Below are 17,387 nucleotides of genomic sequence, written 5' to 3' on the forward strand. Positions count from 1 at the left end.
GGCTACACCTCATCCCAGGCTCCCTCAGATGGGTTTGCAAGCATTGGGAGGTTGGTTGGGCTTTCCTCCAAAAACCGCCAGCAAATCCCTCCCTTTTTCCCCCCAAACTGACACATCCATCCACAGTGGTGGGTGGCACCACCACCAGACACAATTCTAAGCTCCCAACCCAGCTGCTGTCACCTGGGCAGCCATCACCTGGCCAGCAGGAGGGGAAACTCCTCCCAGTAAACACCAGAGCTCCCAGCAGGTGCACTGGGGCGGGCACAGGGTGTGGGAACCGCCTGCCCCAAACACTTCCATTGCTAACGCTGCACCCTGGGTCTCACACAGCATTCCTGAGGCACCCAGGAGAGGTCAGGAGCAGGCTGCAGGGCGGGGAGGGGACACCAAGGCAGCCAAACAGCACCAATCCCTCAGGCACAGCCAGGGGAGGCTGCAGGAGCACCCGGCATCACTTGTGATGCTTCATAAATGCACTGCAATTGAGCTCTGCTTCCAGGATTTTTGTGGGGAAAAACCACCTGGGAGGAGTGAAAAAGAACCAAGAAATCACGACTCTCACTCTACAGAACCTCAGAGAAGAGTGGTAAAAGCCACTGGAGTATTTTTGTTTAAAATCACCCGCAACACTTTGCACTGTGGACATCACTGTGTGCCAGTGGAGTTCTCTGGGTTTTCAGGATGGTCAGGCAACAAATTCAGCTCAGTGCTCTGCCAGGCTGTGCTGGGGTGACAGCCTGGAGCAGACACACACAGGCTGCAGCTTCTCCTGGTTCCTCCACCCCCTCCAAGCTGTGCTGCTCTCCTGTCCCCCTGCAAAGAGTTAAGTCCTCCCTCCTGCATCACTTCTCCTGCCAAATGCAGATTAGTCAGCAACTACTGCAGGATACACCTCTCCTAAGGCACTCATGAACAAAGCAACAGCCAGCTTGGGACCTGAAAGGGAAGGTAAATGAGGAAACTTCCTAAACTCGATTGCAGAAATATTCATGAAGGTACCCCAGGCTCAGGTACCTCCAGCTGCTCTGCTGAAGCTCCCACTGGCTCCCAAGGGACTGCAGAGGTGGGATGGACACTAAATCAGTGCTGCAAGCTGGAACTGGAACCCACCAGAGCCTCTGAAACCACCCAGAGCCAAAGCCCCAGCCCTCACTGCTGACCCCAGAGCAAACCTTGGGATGGAGGCAAACCAGAGCACTGCAAGGACCCTGGGCTCCATCCACATTTTTACAGACACACAAAGAAACCAAACACCCAGCAGTCATCCGAAAGGCCAGTTATTAGATCACTCGAAATGAGCTGAAATGAAATTCCCACAGGTTTTATTGGACTACTGAGATATTGATTCTGGTGTGTGCTTCTCACTCAGCTTGCAGCACAGAAATTCACCCTGCTAGAAATCCCACCTGTGTGCTGGGCCAGAAAATTCACTGGAAATGACCAGGGCTCCCTTTTCCTGAGCCTAAACTTTCCCTTCCCCTAAGGACATGTAGCTTAGTTGTCACAAATGCTGCTGGTTTCACCCAAAGGCACAAACCACCCCCTAGGTGCAGAATACACCCCCAGTTCATCTGACCAGCTGAGCTGGGACAAGGATGGCTCCCCCATCCCTGCCATTATTTGACAATTTTGGATCCCCATCCCCAATTCTCTCCAGTTATAAATTCACGCGACGCCTCGACAGCCAAACAACACCGCCATAAATTATTATATTTTTTTCCTACCCACATAAAAAGGGAGCTAAACAATTAAAGCCCAGGCTGTGCTGTGTGTGCAGAGGCACTGCAGAGCTCCAAGAAGCCCTTGCCCAGCCGGGGTGCCCAGGGCTGGTCCCTGTGATGAGGTGCCAGCAGCAGCTCTGTGCTGCACAGCTCAGTGCCCATGGCAGGAACCAGCCCCAGGCCTCTGCCAGCCCAGAGCTGGGCTGCTGTGCTCACCCCAATCCAGGGTTCTGCTGCTGTGCTCACCCCAATCCAGGGTTCTGCTGCTGTGCTCACCCCAATCCAGGGTTCTGCTGCTGTGCTCACCCCAATCCAGGGTTCTGCTGCTCTGCTCACCCCAATCCAGGGTTCTGCTGCTCTGCTCACCCCAATCCAGGGTTCTGCTGCTCTGCTCACCCCAATCCAGGGTTCTGCTGCTGTGCTCACCCCAATCCAGGGTTTTGCTGCTGTGTTCACCCAAATCCAGAGTTCTGCTGCTCAATCCAGCCCAGAGTTTTGCTGCTCTGCTCTCCCCAGCCCAGAATTCTGCTCTTATCATCCCAGAGCTCTGCTGCTCTGTTCACCTCAAACCAGAGCTCTGCTGCTATGTTCAACCCAAAGCAGGGTTCTGCTGCTCTGTTCTCCCCAAACCAGAGTTCTGCTCTACTATCCCCATCCCAGGGTTCTGCTGCTCTGCTCTCCTCAACCCAGAGGTCTCCTGTTCTCCCCAGCCCAGAGTTCTGCTGCTCTGCTCTCCCCAGCCCAGAGTTCTCCTGCTCTGTTGTCCCCAAAGTTCTCCTGCTGTGTTCTCTCCATCTAGAGTTCTCCTCCTCTCCCCAACTCAGAGTTCTCCTGCTCTGCTGTCCCCAAAGTTCTCCTGCTGTGTTCTCTCCATCTAGAGTTCTCCTCCTCTCCCCAACTCAGATTTCTCCTGCTCTGCTCTCCCCAGCCCAGAGTTCTCCTGCTGGGAGGCAGCAGCTCTGCGGCTTGCACAAATCTGCTCAGCTTTTTTTTTTTTTTTTTTTTTTTTTTTTTTTTTTTTTTTTTTTAATATCTAAATAAAAGTTCATGCTTGCAGCATAAACACAAGCTGGGCTGGCACTCCACTCCTCCCCGGGCGGGATGTGCTCATCCCTTGAGCCGCAGCTCAGCCAGTCCTGAGGTGCATCACTGCCTGGACAGCAGCACAGCCACGCTCCCAAAAACCCCAAACCCTTCCCGTGCTGGCAAGGACACTGCTCTTCCCTAAAGGACCTGCCCTTCAATTGATCCAGCGTCCCACAGGAGGTGTAAAGCTCTGGAGAAGGCGTCCAGGAGTGTGCAAGGCTGGGACTGAGCAGCACAGAGTGTTCTGGATGAGGGGCTGAGCACAGCCCATGGCCCTGATGCAGCCATGGCACAGATCCTGGAGATGTGTGGTGACTCAAGAAGTCCTGATGTTCCTGATGCTGGATTCACTACACACAGCCTGTGAATTAGTCAATCCTCCTCTTTCGCCTGGGGAGGGGGGCTGGTCCCAATTCAAATATTGTGTAAGCTGAAAGAGAGCCTCTAAAAAAAAAAAAACAAAACCAAACCCAAACAGCTAAAATGCAGAAATACTATTCGGGAGGAACTGGGGAAAGCTGAAGCAACAATGACAAACGATTCCTTGCTGCTCTGCCATTCCCTTCCTCCCAGGGCCTTAAAAAGGCCTCTCACCATCCTGCCCTGGCCCTGCTCACGTTACACTGGGATCAACCAAAGCTGAGCCTGGTGCTCGTGTCCTGCCCAAGGTCACCGAGACAGCCAGAGCCCAGCAGGAGCCCAGCCTGGAGCTTCTGGAGCTTCCCAGGGCTCTGTCCCAGCCCCTGACCCAACATTCCCACATTTCCAGGTGTGACACAGCACTGGGGAGTGATGGAGCAGCAGCGCTGGGTTTGGCTTTTGGCTTCATTTCCATGGACACCAAGGCAACCTTCCCAACTTCCCCTTTTCTCCAAGGCTTCTCTCTCTCCCTGCTCTTCTTCCCCCCAGTTCTTAAAATCCAATTATAGCACGACTCTCTCAGCAGGGGTCAGTGTGGAATAAGAATCGCCCGAGTTAATGGACATGAGACCAAGAAAGATTAATGCCTAAATGGTTTCAAAAGTTGTATGATGCTGATTTCATTAACATTTTAATTGTAATGTATCTTTTTAATCTTCTTTCACACTAATGGTTTTTATATGCTTCAAGAAAGAAAAGAGAAAAAAAAAAAATCTGCTGACAACAAAAATATCAACATACCAAAATTAACAGACGGAACTGAGTGCTGTAATGGGAACTGAATGAAATGCAGAAAACCATGTTAATGATGCATTAAGAGTAGAAACTGTGCTCAGACAAGAGTCAAAAATTCAGCCCTACACTTGCATGCCCTGCCTTTGAACAGAGGCACCTTTCCCCAGGTGCTCAGCACAACCCCACATTGTATCTTTCAGGGGGGAAGAAAACAACAACCTGTCAAGTTACTTACGCTTAAATGTACATTTCATAATCACTTACAAGTTGTATGAAAAGAACCATAAAGCAACAACCCCAGCAGCTTTACCAAATGCAGAAGTTTATAAAAAAAAAAAATAAATGCTGGCAATTAATCAGATTTAAGCAGGGTGACAGAGAGGAGCAGCAGGATCAGGGGAGGATGCTGCTGCTGTCCATGTCCCTCTCCATGGAATGGCACTGCTGTGGCTGTCACCACTCTCTGGGCTCAGGCTCCTCAAGCCACAGCAGAATTCCCAGACAGGAAAGATGCTGCTGCAACCGCCGCGCAAAATTTTATTTTACTTAATTAGAAGACAATTAAACCTTAGCAATAATGTTTCATTAAGCATGGGCGTGTATTGATGATGTTAGCATGGATAAATGGAGGCACAGAAGGAGCAGATAATTGGGGAGCAGACAGATGAAGTTTTAAACAACTTTGGTTTGTAGAAATAAGTGATAGATACGGCTCTGTCACCTGCACAAGCTGCAGGGGTGATGCAAAAACCACAAAGTTTTCCTTCCCAGTCCATCAGAACTTCTTAGAAGGGAGAAAATCCAGTCAGAGGGATTCAAAGCCTCCTTATGCCCATGAGGAAATCATAATCCCTAGGTTTGCCATGAGGATGTGACTCCAGCCACAACACAATAACCAAAATGCACAATATCCTGCTCAGGTTTAAACCTTTTAAGGTTTCTGCAGCTGCTGAGGTGCTGAAGGAGGTTTCTAGTGAAGGGGCAGCTATGGACAGAGGTAACTCCTGCTTGTGGGGATTTCATCCCACAGGATCTCAGCCATGGAGCAGAGCCTGTGCCAGGAGGGGTCTGTAATCCCACGGGGCAGCCAGGCTCGAGCATCCCACTGGAATCCTCCCAGCAAGCCCCATCTGCCTCTTCCCTTGGAAACCAAATCCTTTCATCCACCTTCAAATGGATAAACCCTCACTCCCATCTCCTTTGGGCACGTGGCCACTGCCTTCTGCACGGCACACCACGAAACACCAGCCCTTTGTTGATGCCTCTCATTTCACCTCTGTGCAGCACAACCCCACAAAGCTCAGGAGGGCCAAAACACCATCACCCCTTTGCCACCACTGCCCAGCCTCCCTGCAAGCCTTGATGTTCTCTCCTGCTTCCCTAATGCTTCCTATAATCCAAGCGTAAATGTTTGTCCTATGACAGGGAGAACTGGCATGTAAAACATGTCCCCCCACACAAAATGTATATATTTATCCCAGGCTGCCATATGCTTCCCAGTGGGTACCACGGCAGGAATGCTGCGTGGAGCAGAGCCAGGACCCTCCTGCATCCCCACCCCAGCCCCCTGCACGGGCTGTGCTGCTGAAACCCAGCCCCCAGGATGAGAAACACCTGTTTGTCCCCCTGCCCATCCATCCAGAGCAGCCCTGATCGCCGCCCAGAGGGAAAAAAGGAATTTTCTCGTGAGTGATGCACAGATCCTGCTCACGGCTCCACGGCCCTGGGGATGACACCAGGGAGGTGAAGGGTTTAATCTTGTCCCAGTGCCTATATATGGTCACTGTGATGGAGCCACCTCCCCGAGCTCACGCTCTGCTGCCCTTGGCTGCTGGCACCGGGCTCGCAGCAAACTGGCAGGGCCTGGGCACGGCGCCGGCGCGCCACAAGTCAGCAGACTCACCACGTTCCTGTGCTCTCTCTCCCCCTTTCCCAATTTTTTCTGGCTTGTAAAAAGCCTTTTATCAGTCAAAACCCACAAAGAATGCGCAAATCCTCAAAAAACCCAACCCTAAAACATTTATTTAAGAGTGTTTTATAGAGAATTGTTGCACGGGGGAAAAAAAAAAAAAACAAGCTGTCAAGTTAGTTATGCTTAAATGTACATTTCATAATCACTTAGGTGTTTTATGAAAAAAAAAATATAAATTCAATCTTTTGGTGAAAAGTGTATCAATTTATTCAGCCCACATAGGCTGTTAGTGCTGGGTAGTTTGTGGCTGCAATTCCTGCCCCCCCCCCTCCCCATCCACCCACCTAGGGGAAAAAAAACCTCACTGAAATACTTGTCTTCATAGGAAATGCAACACCAAAAAATGTACTTGACACGCAAAATTCTGCGAAAAGTCTGACGTGAGGACCTCTGAAAAGCCCGAGGCCAAACTGCACCGGCTGCGAGCAGCCCCGGGAACACACACAGCACAAAACCTGTGCCAAGGGCAATTTATCTTCATTTTATCCATCCAGCCAGCAGCTTTCAGGGGGTCCTGGTCACAGCTACCACAGAACTGCTCTCAGCACCAGCATCCCAACAGCACCAGCATCCCCCATCCCTGGATCCATGGGATCCTCCCCAGGGAGCGGGAGGAAGGAAGCTCCACACTCTGCCTCCATCCTCTGTCCCCAGCACTCTGATTTTTATTACCTCCATCCCCATTTAGGAGTAACCACATGACAAAGCCCAGTGCAATCCTGCCCGGGGAGCTCGCCTGGGATTGCCTCTCCCTCCCCTGGAACACAGCATTTTAGCAAGTTTTCCCTTCACAGCATTCTTTGTAGCCACAAATTCTGCTAAGATTTAATTTTATTTTTTTTTTCAGATGCCTGTTCTGCCGCCAAACATTTGCTCACAAACGAGTTGAACTTAAAAAAAAAAAACAAAAACAAAAACCCCAACAAAAAATAAACCACTAATGAATCACAGTTCCTAGCAAATGAGCAATTGCAGTTGACACAATGAATTATGCCTGAAGCAAGCTGGGAAACATATTTTGCAAATGATCTCATCCACAGGCAAACCTGGCATGACACTTGATTTGCTAAAAAAGACACAAAGCCTGTCAAAATTCCTGTCACTCCGCAAATAAAGTCAGGTAGAGAAAACCAACAGCCTCACCCTCTTTTAAGCACGCTTCACCTATTTCTCAATTGCTCTACAGGCTTGATTGAATAAAATAACAAAAACCCCACACGCCCTCCTGTAGGTGTGCCCATCCCAGTGGGTGCTGAGGGCCACGGGATGTGCTGCCACTTCCCTGGATGAGGAATAAATGGGCTGGGAAGCTGCTCTGTTCTTTGGATGCCAAGCCCAGGCTCAGCTCGATTTGAAGCCTAATTGCAGCAAGATCCGATGCTCGATGCTCGCTCTGGCCATTAGGTATGGCAGGGAGCTCACAATTCCCTTTAATTTCCTCCAGCTGCATGCCTGGGTTTTATTTCTTTCATTGCATTCAAGTAAACTCAAAGGTTAGAAAAGAGATAAGGGGGGAAAAGCCACTCAAGGGCAGCCCCCCACGCTCCCCACATCCCTGGAGCTGTCTTGGAGCAGTTCCCTTTGGCCCAGCACATCCCACCCTATTTCCCCACCTGAAAAGCTGCTGGCTCAGAAAACCTGGAAAAACTCAAAAGCCATGGCTGAACCCTCCTTCTAACCCCATTTTGTCAGAGTATTTTTAAACACAGAGCAAAGCTGAGTCCCAGCACTGTTTCCCGGGTTGTTCCATGGTGTTTGTCCCCAATCCCTGTCACCCCAGAGCCAGCTCTGACCCCATCCCTGCCCACCCCACAGCCCTCCAGGAGGCTGGGCAGGACCAGGGGCTGTGCAACAGCCTGAAATAAATATTTCCATTCCAAGGTGAGCTGGGCTACGTCCCCAGCCAGGAAAGCACAGTCTGGAGGTTCCTCCCAAGCCAGCCCTGATCTCCCCGGGTGGATCAGGCCCTGGCAGGAGCTCTGCTGGTGTTTCTCCCCTGGCCTCGCTCCTCCTGACACCTCCAGCTGGGATCTGAGCCAGAGCCCAGCCCAAGGGACTCACCTGGACGCTCCAGCCAGGCTCAAGTTCAAGGAGAAGGGAATTTTCCTTTCCTGGACTTACAAGCAGTGAGGATGTTCCGTGTCCCCGTCGAGCGTGGGGATGCTGCCCTGTCACTGGCACCAGCCAAGAGGAGCCAAAATCTGCCTCCAGTTCCAGCAGGCTCCCTTAGGAAAGCACAGTCATGGCTGGGGGAGCTAAAAGGCTTTTATATTGCCAGAGGGCTCCAAAAATATCACCTCCAAAGTGATCCAGCATCAGCACACGCATCCTGGCTAATGGCATCCATCTCTCACAACAGAGGGGGGCTCTGGGAAAAGCTTGGGGAGCCCTGGAAAACATTTTGGGAGCACTGGAGCACTGCCCTGCACAGCCACAGCCCAACAAACTCACAGGCCACCCTCTGGCCCCCGTGGGACCCCTGCTCCTGCCCTGATGCCTGGCTTTACTCCGCTCTCTGTAATTCCAGCCGCCTTGGGAGAGATTTTTTTTGACAAATTTAAAGTTTCAGAAATCCATCCCCACCCTGCTCTGTCCCAATAGGACAGCTTTTACCCAGTGAAGCCTTAATTAAAAGGCCTCTGCAGGAGGAAAAACCCCAAAACACAGCAGTTACAGCCACAGAAGGACATTTACTCTCAGGAGGGATGAGATCCCTAATTTTTTTTCTACTTGCCACTTACTTCAAATCCAAGCATTATCACCCCCATCATCCTCACCTTGGGGTCACAGCCTTGCTGTCCTCAGCTGGGCAAGCCACAGCAAGTCAGCTGCTGAGGAACAGCTCAGCTTTGCTCTTTTTTAGTTAAAAGCTTTCAGAATTTCAGAGCAGGCTGTGAATCTGGCAGGAGGTTTGGGGGGGAGGCGTGCTGGGATGCTGCAGTTTGGAGCAGCTCTGCTCTGCCCAGGACCCCAGGGGCAGCGTCCCCACGGAGCAGCAGCAGCAGCAGCAGCAATCATCCCGCTTTGTTTACCGATCCCAGCTTCTCCTGCTGTTTAATATTTCAGCTGGAGAAGGTGAGCCGGCACGCCAGCCCCTCAATTACGCAGGGCGAGAGGCAAACACTTGGCAGGCAGCGAGCACATCAAGCTGCCCACAAGCTTCGCAAATGCCTCCGGAAAGGAGGAGGGGGGAGAGAGGGGAAGAGAGAGGGAAAAAAAAAAAAAAAAAAAAAAAAAAAAAAAAAAAAAAAAAGAATATTCAAATTAATGAGCCGGCGGGTAATGGAGACTTGGCTGGAAGTGATCGTGCACTTCGCCGTCGGCCGGGCCGGCGGAGCAGCACGCGATGTACCGCTGGCTTCTCCTAGGGCAGGGGAGATGTTTGCAGAAGTCCTTGAGCGCTGTAACTACAGCAGGGCTGCGGCGGGCACGGAGCGCTCCGGCCCCGCTCCCGCACACCGGCAGAGGGGTCCCCCTGCCGTGGGGCACATCCCACCCGTGCGAGGGGACCCCCTGAGCCCCCACGGCTCGGGGTCCATCCCCAGACCCCAGTCTCGGGGTTCGGCCGGGTTTTGGATTGCAGTCTCTCCCGTTTCGCAGCGTTCCCCTCCCCTGCGAGCCGAAGTCCGAGCCTGCGGCTGCATTCACCCCTAACCCGCAGCCCCCGAGGGGGTTCCCGCACAGCCCAAGCCCGCATTGCCGCAGGACCGCCAGGAACCCCGAACCGCGCTTCCCGCGGGGGTACCGGGGGTACAGCCCGGCCGGTCCCCCCTGCCCTGCCCTGCCCTTCCCCTCCCGCTCCCCCGGCCGGGACCCCCGGGACCCGCGGGTAAAGGGCGCGATGTGCGCGTCCCCAGCCCAGCCCAGCCCGGCATAGCCCAGCCCGGCACGGCACAGCCCGGCCCGGGGGCGATGCGGGCTCGGCGCTGCCCCGGGCGCTGCCGGGGCCGGGGCCGGGGCCGGGCCGGGGGTCGGGGCCGGTCCGGGGTCCCGGGGCTGCGCTCACCTGCGGGGCGCCGGCCCCCGAGGCTGCCCTGGGCCTGACGCGGCGGGGCCGGGCGGCGGCAGGAAGTGATTCCAGCCGCTCCTCACATGGACTTTCCCTGACCTCGCCCAGCAGCGCCGGCAGCCGCCGCACAGACCGGCCCGGCGGGACCGGCACCGGCAGCGGCTCCGCGCCAGGGCCGCCCGCGGGGCGGGGGCGGGCGGGGGGCGGCACCGGCCCGGGAGGAGCCGCGGGGGGCGGCACCGGCGCGGACACCGCGACCCCCCCGGGCCGAACCCCCGGCCCCGGGCCCGGGAGGGGCGGGCACGGCCCGGAGCGGGGCGGGAACCGCGGGGCTCGGGCTGCTGCCCGCGGCTCCCAGTGTTCTACTTTGTTTTATTTTATTTTATTTTATTTTATTTTATTTTATTTTATTTTATTTTATTTTATTTTATTTTATTCCATTCTATTTTTATTTTATTTTATTTTATTCCATTCTATTTTTATTTTATCCTATTCTATTCCATTTTGATATTATTTTATTTTTTATTTTATTCTATTCTATTTTAATATTATTTTTTATTTTTTAAAATTTTATATTTTATCCTATTCTATTTGTCTATTCTATTTTATTCTATTCTATTTTTAAAATTTTATTGTTTATTTTTATTTTATTTTTTGTCTATTTTATTTTTATTTTTAGTCTATTTTGTTTTTACTTTAGTCTATTTTGTTTTCACTTTAGTCTATTTTGTTTTTATTTTATTTTATTCTCGCTTAATATTTCATCTCATTTTAGCCCTTTTTTTATTTTATATTTTTTTTTTTTTGCTGTTTATATTTTTAATTTCCTCTTCCTCTTTCACTTTTTAAATTCCATTTATTTTGTCCGTTTATATTTTATTTACTTTAATTTTTCTTTTTAATTAATTTCATTATTTCCTTCCTAATTTCCTTTTAATTTATTTTCTTTTACCTGATAATTTATTTTTTCTTTTTTATTTTTCGCTTCATTTAATATATTTTTCATTTAATCTCATTCCTGTTATTTATTTATTTATTTAGTTAGTTAGTTATTTAGTTAGTTAGTTATAATTACACTTACTACCTTAATTGTTTCACTATATAATGAGCTTCCATCCCCAGTTTTGGTGTTTATCCCAGCCCAGACTGGATGTCACAGGGAGGTGCCCTGTGCTGACCCCCAGCTCCAGGGCTGCCCCTTTTCCGTACCCTCCTCCTGCAGAAAAAGCCTCTCAAGCATCACAAAAAGCAGAGTGATCTGAGGTGGGACTGCTCGAGCCTTGTGGGCACATTTCCATTCCAAATTTCATCCTACAGCCTAAAAAATTTTAAAAAGTCCTTTTGCTTTGTTGCCTCCCTAAGCCCAAAATATTAAAATCAGCAAATTTGCATGATGAAAGTGTGCAGCGTTGGCCCTACGTCTGCTAAAGGAATTTCAAAGGAGTAACAAAAAACCTCTTTAAAGCAGGAGCCTCTTGCTGTCTGCTTTGCATGCGAGATTATGTCAGAACTTCTCTGGATCTGGAAGTTTCTCTCCTCTCACTCTCACCAACATTCATCATTTCGAGGCTGCCTCAAAATCTGCGGCAAAATATCCCCATATTTTAAAAATCAGCATTGAATGCCTAGAACTGCTCAAGGCTGAGGAATTTCATTAGCACTTGACACTTTAAAAAAACAGTGTCAGGTCAGGACAAACACATTTTGCTTTTCTGCTCAAGATAAATTCGGGGTTTTTTTTTAGAAATGATGCATGAGAAATATGTCCCCAACTGCATTCTGAGCAGAGCAGTGCGAGAGCCCAGCTCCTCTTCCTTGGTTTCCATTGCAGCATCTCCACATCAGCTCGTCAGGAAGGGGTGGCAGGAAAAGGGGGAATGGTTCCGGCTGAGGGAGGGCAGGGTTGGGTGGGATTTTGGGAAGAAATCCTTCCCTGGGAGGGTGGGGATGCCCAGAGCAGCTGTGGCTGCCCCTGGACCCCTGCAAGTGTCCCTGGAAAGGGATTGGAGCCACCTGGCACAGGGAGAGGTGGAATATGAGAAATATCTCCTGCAAGAAGTTCCCTGGCCCAAGAGATGCCCCAAAGCACCTTGTGGGGCACAGCACTTCTATGGGGTGACAGCACTGTCCCCTGTCCCCCCACTGAGCCCCACAGCCACATCAGAGCATCCCTGTGTCACACGGGACGCGGGGACACGGCTCAGGGCGCCCCTGTGGCCCCAAGGTGCTGCACTGAGCAGCTCAGTGCAGGGATTTGGGGTTTGGGAGCACCCAGCACATCCCTGAGGGGCTCAGGAAATCCAGAGACATCCGCAGGGAGATGCAGAGCTGGAAAACTCCAGTTCCTCCTGCAGTGCTCCAACAGGAGAGGAGCTCTGAGCTCTGAGGCTCGCCCAGGGCCTCCCCAGCTTGCAGAGGCAGCAGAGCCCTTAATGCTCCAGAGCAGGAGCATCTCCCTCCCTTCAGCCATGGACATTTTAAAAATGTTCTGTGATGGAGAAAGAAACATTTCTTAAGTACCATTTGATGTCTCAGAATGGCTCCGGGGCTAGAGAAAACATGTTTATTTACTACTCTGCTGATTTTAATGCGAAAGATTGGTTCAGTGAGTAGAGGAAACAAACCAGGCAACATTTTCCATAATGTCTGCAAAGTGTTCCTGGGCTGCGGAAATATTTTCTTTCTCTCTCTCTCTCTCTCTTGCCTGCGTTTTTTTCAATCTAGCATTTCAAATTGAAGAATGGCTTGAGGGCTGAAGAAATCACTTGATAAAATACCCAACATTTACATTCTTGCAGGAGAACAGCTAACTTTTTTATTTTTTTTTCCATCTGAACAGTGGTTTAGTGATGCAGAAGAAACAATCCTGCAGCATCCCACGTCCCTTTAACCCCTTCTGCCTGCAGCTGAACTTTCGCTGTTCCCTGCAAAGCTTTAGGGATTTTTGTTCCTTCTCCAAATTCTGGGCTCTAAGGCCACTGCAGGTGGCTAAAATAAACTTTATAGCTTGATTTCCAGGTGGATTTCTGGGTGAGGGAGCCAGGCTGGCTGGGGACCAGCCCATGTCAAAGCAGCAATCGCTGCACCAATCTCTGATTTATTTTGTGCAGGGACGTGACTTTCCAGCAAACTCTGGAAAGCAAAAAGGTCTTTCTAATCTTCCTGCCCCCGAGGTGCTGGGGTGGGAATGCCCCTGGAGTGATTCCCAGCACTTTGTGGTGCTGGGATCACCCTGAGCAGGTGCTGCAAGACCTGCAAAAATTCCGGAGACTCCTTATCCTGCAGCACTCCTTCAGAGGACCTCAACTGCCACATTAGGAAGGATTTTTGCAGTTTGCTTTGTAGGTAGAATAAGTTTTAGGTCCCCAGCCCAAGGTGTGACCAATATTTGTGCTGGGCTGTGAGCTGCAAGGCCTTGAGGAAGGTGGAGAGGATCTCCAGAAAGCTTCCCTGGGATGGCCCAGTTAGCCCAATTGATATTCATGGAGGGAGGAGAGGACACAGGGCTCTGTTACAGGGGTCAGCATCACACCCAGAATGGTGGCAAGCAGCAAAATTAAACGTATCAGAACCCTCCATTCTGTGCTTCACCTCATGCCAGAGGGATCTGCCTTTTCCTCTGTGCTCACAGCAGCCCAGTGAACTTTGCCAGGTGATGAGTTCTGCTTGTGGTGCTCCCTCCTGCAGGAACAGAGACAATATTTAAAACCAAACAGCACCATGAGTGAGGGGAGAGCTGGTTCTGTGGGGAATTGTGGCAACCAGCAGGGCAGAGGCTCTGGCACTGAGAGCAGGGACCCTCCAGGTCAGCCACAAAGCTCAAATCAGGGCTGAAGGCAGCTCTTACACCACCTTTCCCCCTGGAAAATGGACATTAGAGGTTTGGTGCCCTGCCTCCCCTGCTGTGGTGTCTCCATCTCCTCCAGCTGCAGGATTTCTCTGTGCTCCCATCAGGAGCTGCCTGGGGTGGATTTCACTGGGAAAGCTCCAACCCTGCTGCAGTAAATCTCTCCTGGGTCACGGGGGGTCTCATTCCAGCCCAGCAATGTTTCCATGTCAGCCCCCAGAGCTCCCCTGGGAGGCTCAGAATTGGCATTTTGATGGTGTTTGGGCTCTCCGGACCTGGCTGTGACCCTGAGGGGTCTCTGGTGACAAGAGCCATTGCCACTGCACCTGGGACAGTGAACGTCCCCCACAGCCTCCAGTGCCACACATGGGACAAGGGATGAGGTGCTAACACCACATTTTGGGACAAGCCCCTGAAATCTCTGTTCAGCCAAAGCCACAGCACCCAGGGGATGACTCCTTAGCCATGAAAGCCTTTGTTTGTTGTCTTTGGTGGCTGTTCAGCTCTGTCATTTTCTCCTTCCCAGCTCTGAGAGGGGTGTGACGGCTCCAGCTCTCCCAGCCCTCCATCCTCCAGCTCCTGATGTCAGCCAGCACAGGGAAGCTCTGCAGGCAGCCTCTGCCACCCCCCTGCTCTGGGCAGGGCTTTCCCCCATCACCAGCACCATGGAGTCACCCCTGGGGTGATGGGATGGACCCAGATGTTCCTGGAATCCCAGAATGGTTTGGAAGGGACCTTAAAAACCACCCCAATCCAAGGCAGGGACACCTTCCCCCATCCCAGGCTGCTCCAAGCCTGGCACTGGACACTTCCAGGGATGGGGTGAAGTTAAATTGTTATTTTTTATGAATACCATTAATAAATCTCTGAATTCTTCACATGAAGCCTCTACACAAGCTCAAGCATCGCCCTGTGCCACGCAGCTGACACGGTGCAGATGTGGATTGCTTTGACTCCAGCCAGGCTTATTTGGTTTACATTAAAATGATTAGGAATAAGTTAAAACAAACAGAAATGAGATGTCTCTGAGGCAGCTGCATTGTCCTGCCCAAACTGGCACAAGGCTGTGTGTAAAAAGGCTTTGCTTGTTAGTAAATAGAGAAATCCTTCAGATCCTGCTGGGGAATTGCTCCAGAAGCTCAAGGCACTGCTTGTTTCCAGCTGGGTCCCCCGAGGTGAGAGCAGGACAACAACAGAAAATCATGTATCATTGGCCTGTTTTAGTAATTATTTATTATATAATGCTGTGGTGCCTGTGCAAGTGGGAGAGGAGAGAGCCCAGCCCTGGGAGGATTTTCTGCCTGTGTTAATTGGTGGCAGGTGCTCACAGCCTGAGCTGCAGGCCTGGGAGCCTCTGACCTCCCTGGACACAGACCGTGCTCCCAGGAGCAGCATTAAAATAAATTTCCATAAAAGTATCTGCTTTCATCTTAAAGACTCCACGTGCTGGTGGATGGAGCCTCGTCTGGTAAATGATGCTGACATTTAATTGCCTCTGAAGCTCAGAAATGGTATTTAAGCCGAGCTGGCGCAATTCACAGCACACCACCAGCCTTGCTCTGGCTGCCTGCTCCCTGTCTGGGCTCTGCCCGTGGTTTCTGCTCCCCATGTGAACGCTCTGGCATTGGCTGTGGGAGCAGACATCCCCTCAGTGCTGGATCCAGGAGCCCTGGGGCAGCGCTGAGGGACTCACTCCTGCTGCAGCTTTGCACTGGAGTCAGGGATTGCTCCAAAGAGTTTGGAAAATTGGGTCTGGCAGAGAGGTAAAGCTGCTCTCTGGGCAACTCTGTAATGTGGAGGCACCAGCCTGGGGGATTTGGGGACATGAAGCAACACCCCAGGATGTATCTCAGCCCAAACTCCCTGCAGACTCTCACAGAGTGTGGCTCATTTCTCTGATCGCTTTTTTGATCAGAGAAAATGATCAACCACCACTTTTTAATTGTAATACATTTAAAGCTGGCCACTCAGTTGACTGCTGAGGCAGCAAATGGTGCTCGGGCTCTCCCTCCTACACCCCTCACTGTTTCTGATGTGGGTGCTCAGGCTCCCGGGCAAGATGCCTTTAAATCGAGATGCTCAGGTCAGCCTTGCAGGGCAGGTCGCTGTGGCCAGGTGGAAAGGGGAGAAGGCGGCCACGTGTGTGCTCTGCAGGTGACGATGAGAAACTGCCAGAGACAGAGTCAGGCGTTTGATTCCTCCGAGCTGAGCATGTAAATGAGACTGGCATAATCGGTCTGTGTTTCCCCTTCCTTTCTGTAGAGGAGTATTTTGGGTTGAAGTGTCTGTGATGTGACTGATGCAGCGAGTCAGCGCTGTCAGAGCCTGATTCACGAGTCTGCTGCAGTGCTGGGGGTGGGAGCGGGTAACCTTGGCTCCTGCTCCTCCTCGGATCCGGTGTCACGGGCAGGTGCTGCTGTCCCTGTCCCCGCTGGGAAGCGGGTGACATGCACAGAGAGGGCTCTCCTCGCTCACCAAACCAGCACAGCTCCTGTCCTGGTCACTGCAATGGACCAGGCAGGGCATGGAGCATCCCAGATGTCTCCTGGAATGTTGTTCCTGGACACAAAGCAGTTTGGGGTTTTTATTGTGAGGGATTGAGTGACTCTTGGTGCTGAAGTTAAGCCAAATCTCTTCATGTTTCCCACAGAACTCGAGTGTGATCTTATCACAGGAGCTGCAGTCGGGCCTGTGCATTGGCAGAGCTCCTTTGCTATTGTTGAGAAAGTCCTGGTCTGAGGAAATTGAGAGTAATAATGATCCCCCCTGAAGCGTATTGTGACTCTTTGTTCTGTGTTTGCCCTGGTGGCTGCACCTCTAAAGCAGAGAGGGCACCCCAGGAAATGCCACCACCTCAGCCCACCCAGGACAGCGCTACAAGAGAGGGGAGAGAGCTTTGCCAGCCAAAGATCTATTGGAAAGAAACCTTCAGCTCACGAATTTCCCAGATTTCCCACAACAATTTTGGGAGGCTTTTGTGTCCCATTGTTATAACACAAATTTCTGAGGCACTGTTCACGAGGAGCTGGGCAGGGATGTGATGTCCTGCCCAGCCCCAGCCCCATCCATCCCTGTGGGATTCTCCCACCTGTTCCCAGGTGCTCCTGCTGGGGCCGGGCTGGGCTCCTGGCACTCAGTGGCTGCACACAAAAGCATGGGAAAAAACCTGCTGTGATTTACCCACACGGGCTTCAATAAACATTAGATCTGATGGCATTCATCGTTTTTTCATAGCATGCTCGATTACTGCTTCAGTTATTGCTCAAATGACATCATTCCTGGCAAAGGAATTGATTGATTTTTTAATGAATATTCATATGGCATTTCAGCCAGGAGTAGGCATTAATATTCTAAGAAAGAAGAATGAAACGTACATCCTAATTTAATGAATGATTGTAAATATGTATCTGATGGATAATGTGCCGATGAGCATTTCAAAAGGCATCCATAGTCACCTCGGGGGCTTTCTTTGGGAGCAAAGGGGCAGCCAGGGCGCAGGCAAGGCCGAGGGGTGAGGCATGGACGGGGCCACCTGGTCAGATGTCACCACAGCTCTCCTGCCACTCACGCTGGGATTCTGCAACGCTCTGAGAT

General features: G+C 51.3%; 1 protein-coding gene across 1 annotated transcript in view; it reads right to left on the reverse strand.

The window, feature by feature from the left end:
* NACC2 (NACC family member 2) overlaps positions 1–10,111 on the reverse strand; it is a 49,847-nt gene extending 39,736 nt beyond the window's left edge. Inside the window, exon 1 of the mRNA XM_058818394.1 lies at positions 9,944–10,111. The gene's annotated coding sequence lies outside the window, so the exon portion shown is untranslated. The remainder of the gene's footprint in view (positions 1–9,943) is intronic.
* Between the last annotated feature and the right edge of the window lie 7,276 nt (positions 10,112–17,387).

Source organism: Ammospiza caudacuta, chromosome 21, assembly GCF_027887145.1.
Source record: "Ammospiza caudacuta isolate bAmmCau1 chromosome 21, bAmmCau1.pri, whole genome shotgun sequence".
Lineage (NCBI taxonomy): Eukaryota > Metazoa > Chordata > Aves > Passeriformes > Passerellidae > Ammospiza > Ammospiza caudacuta.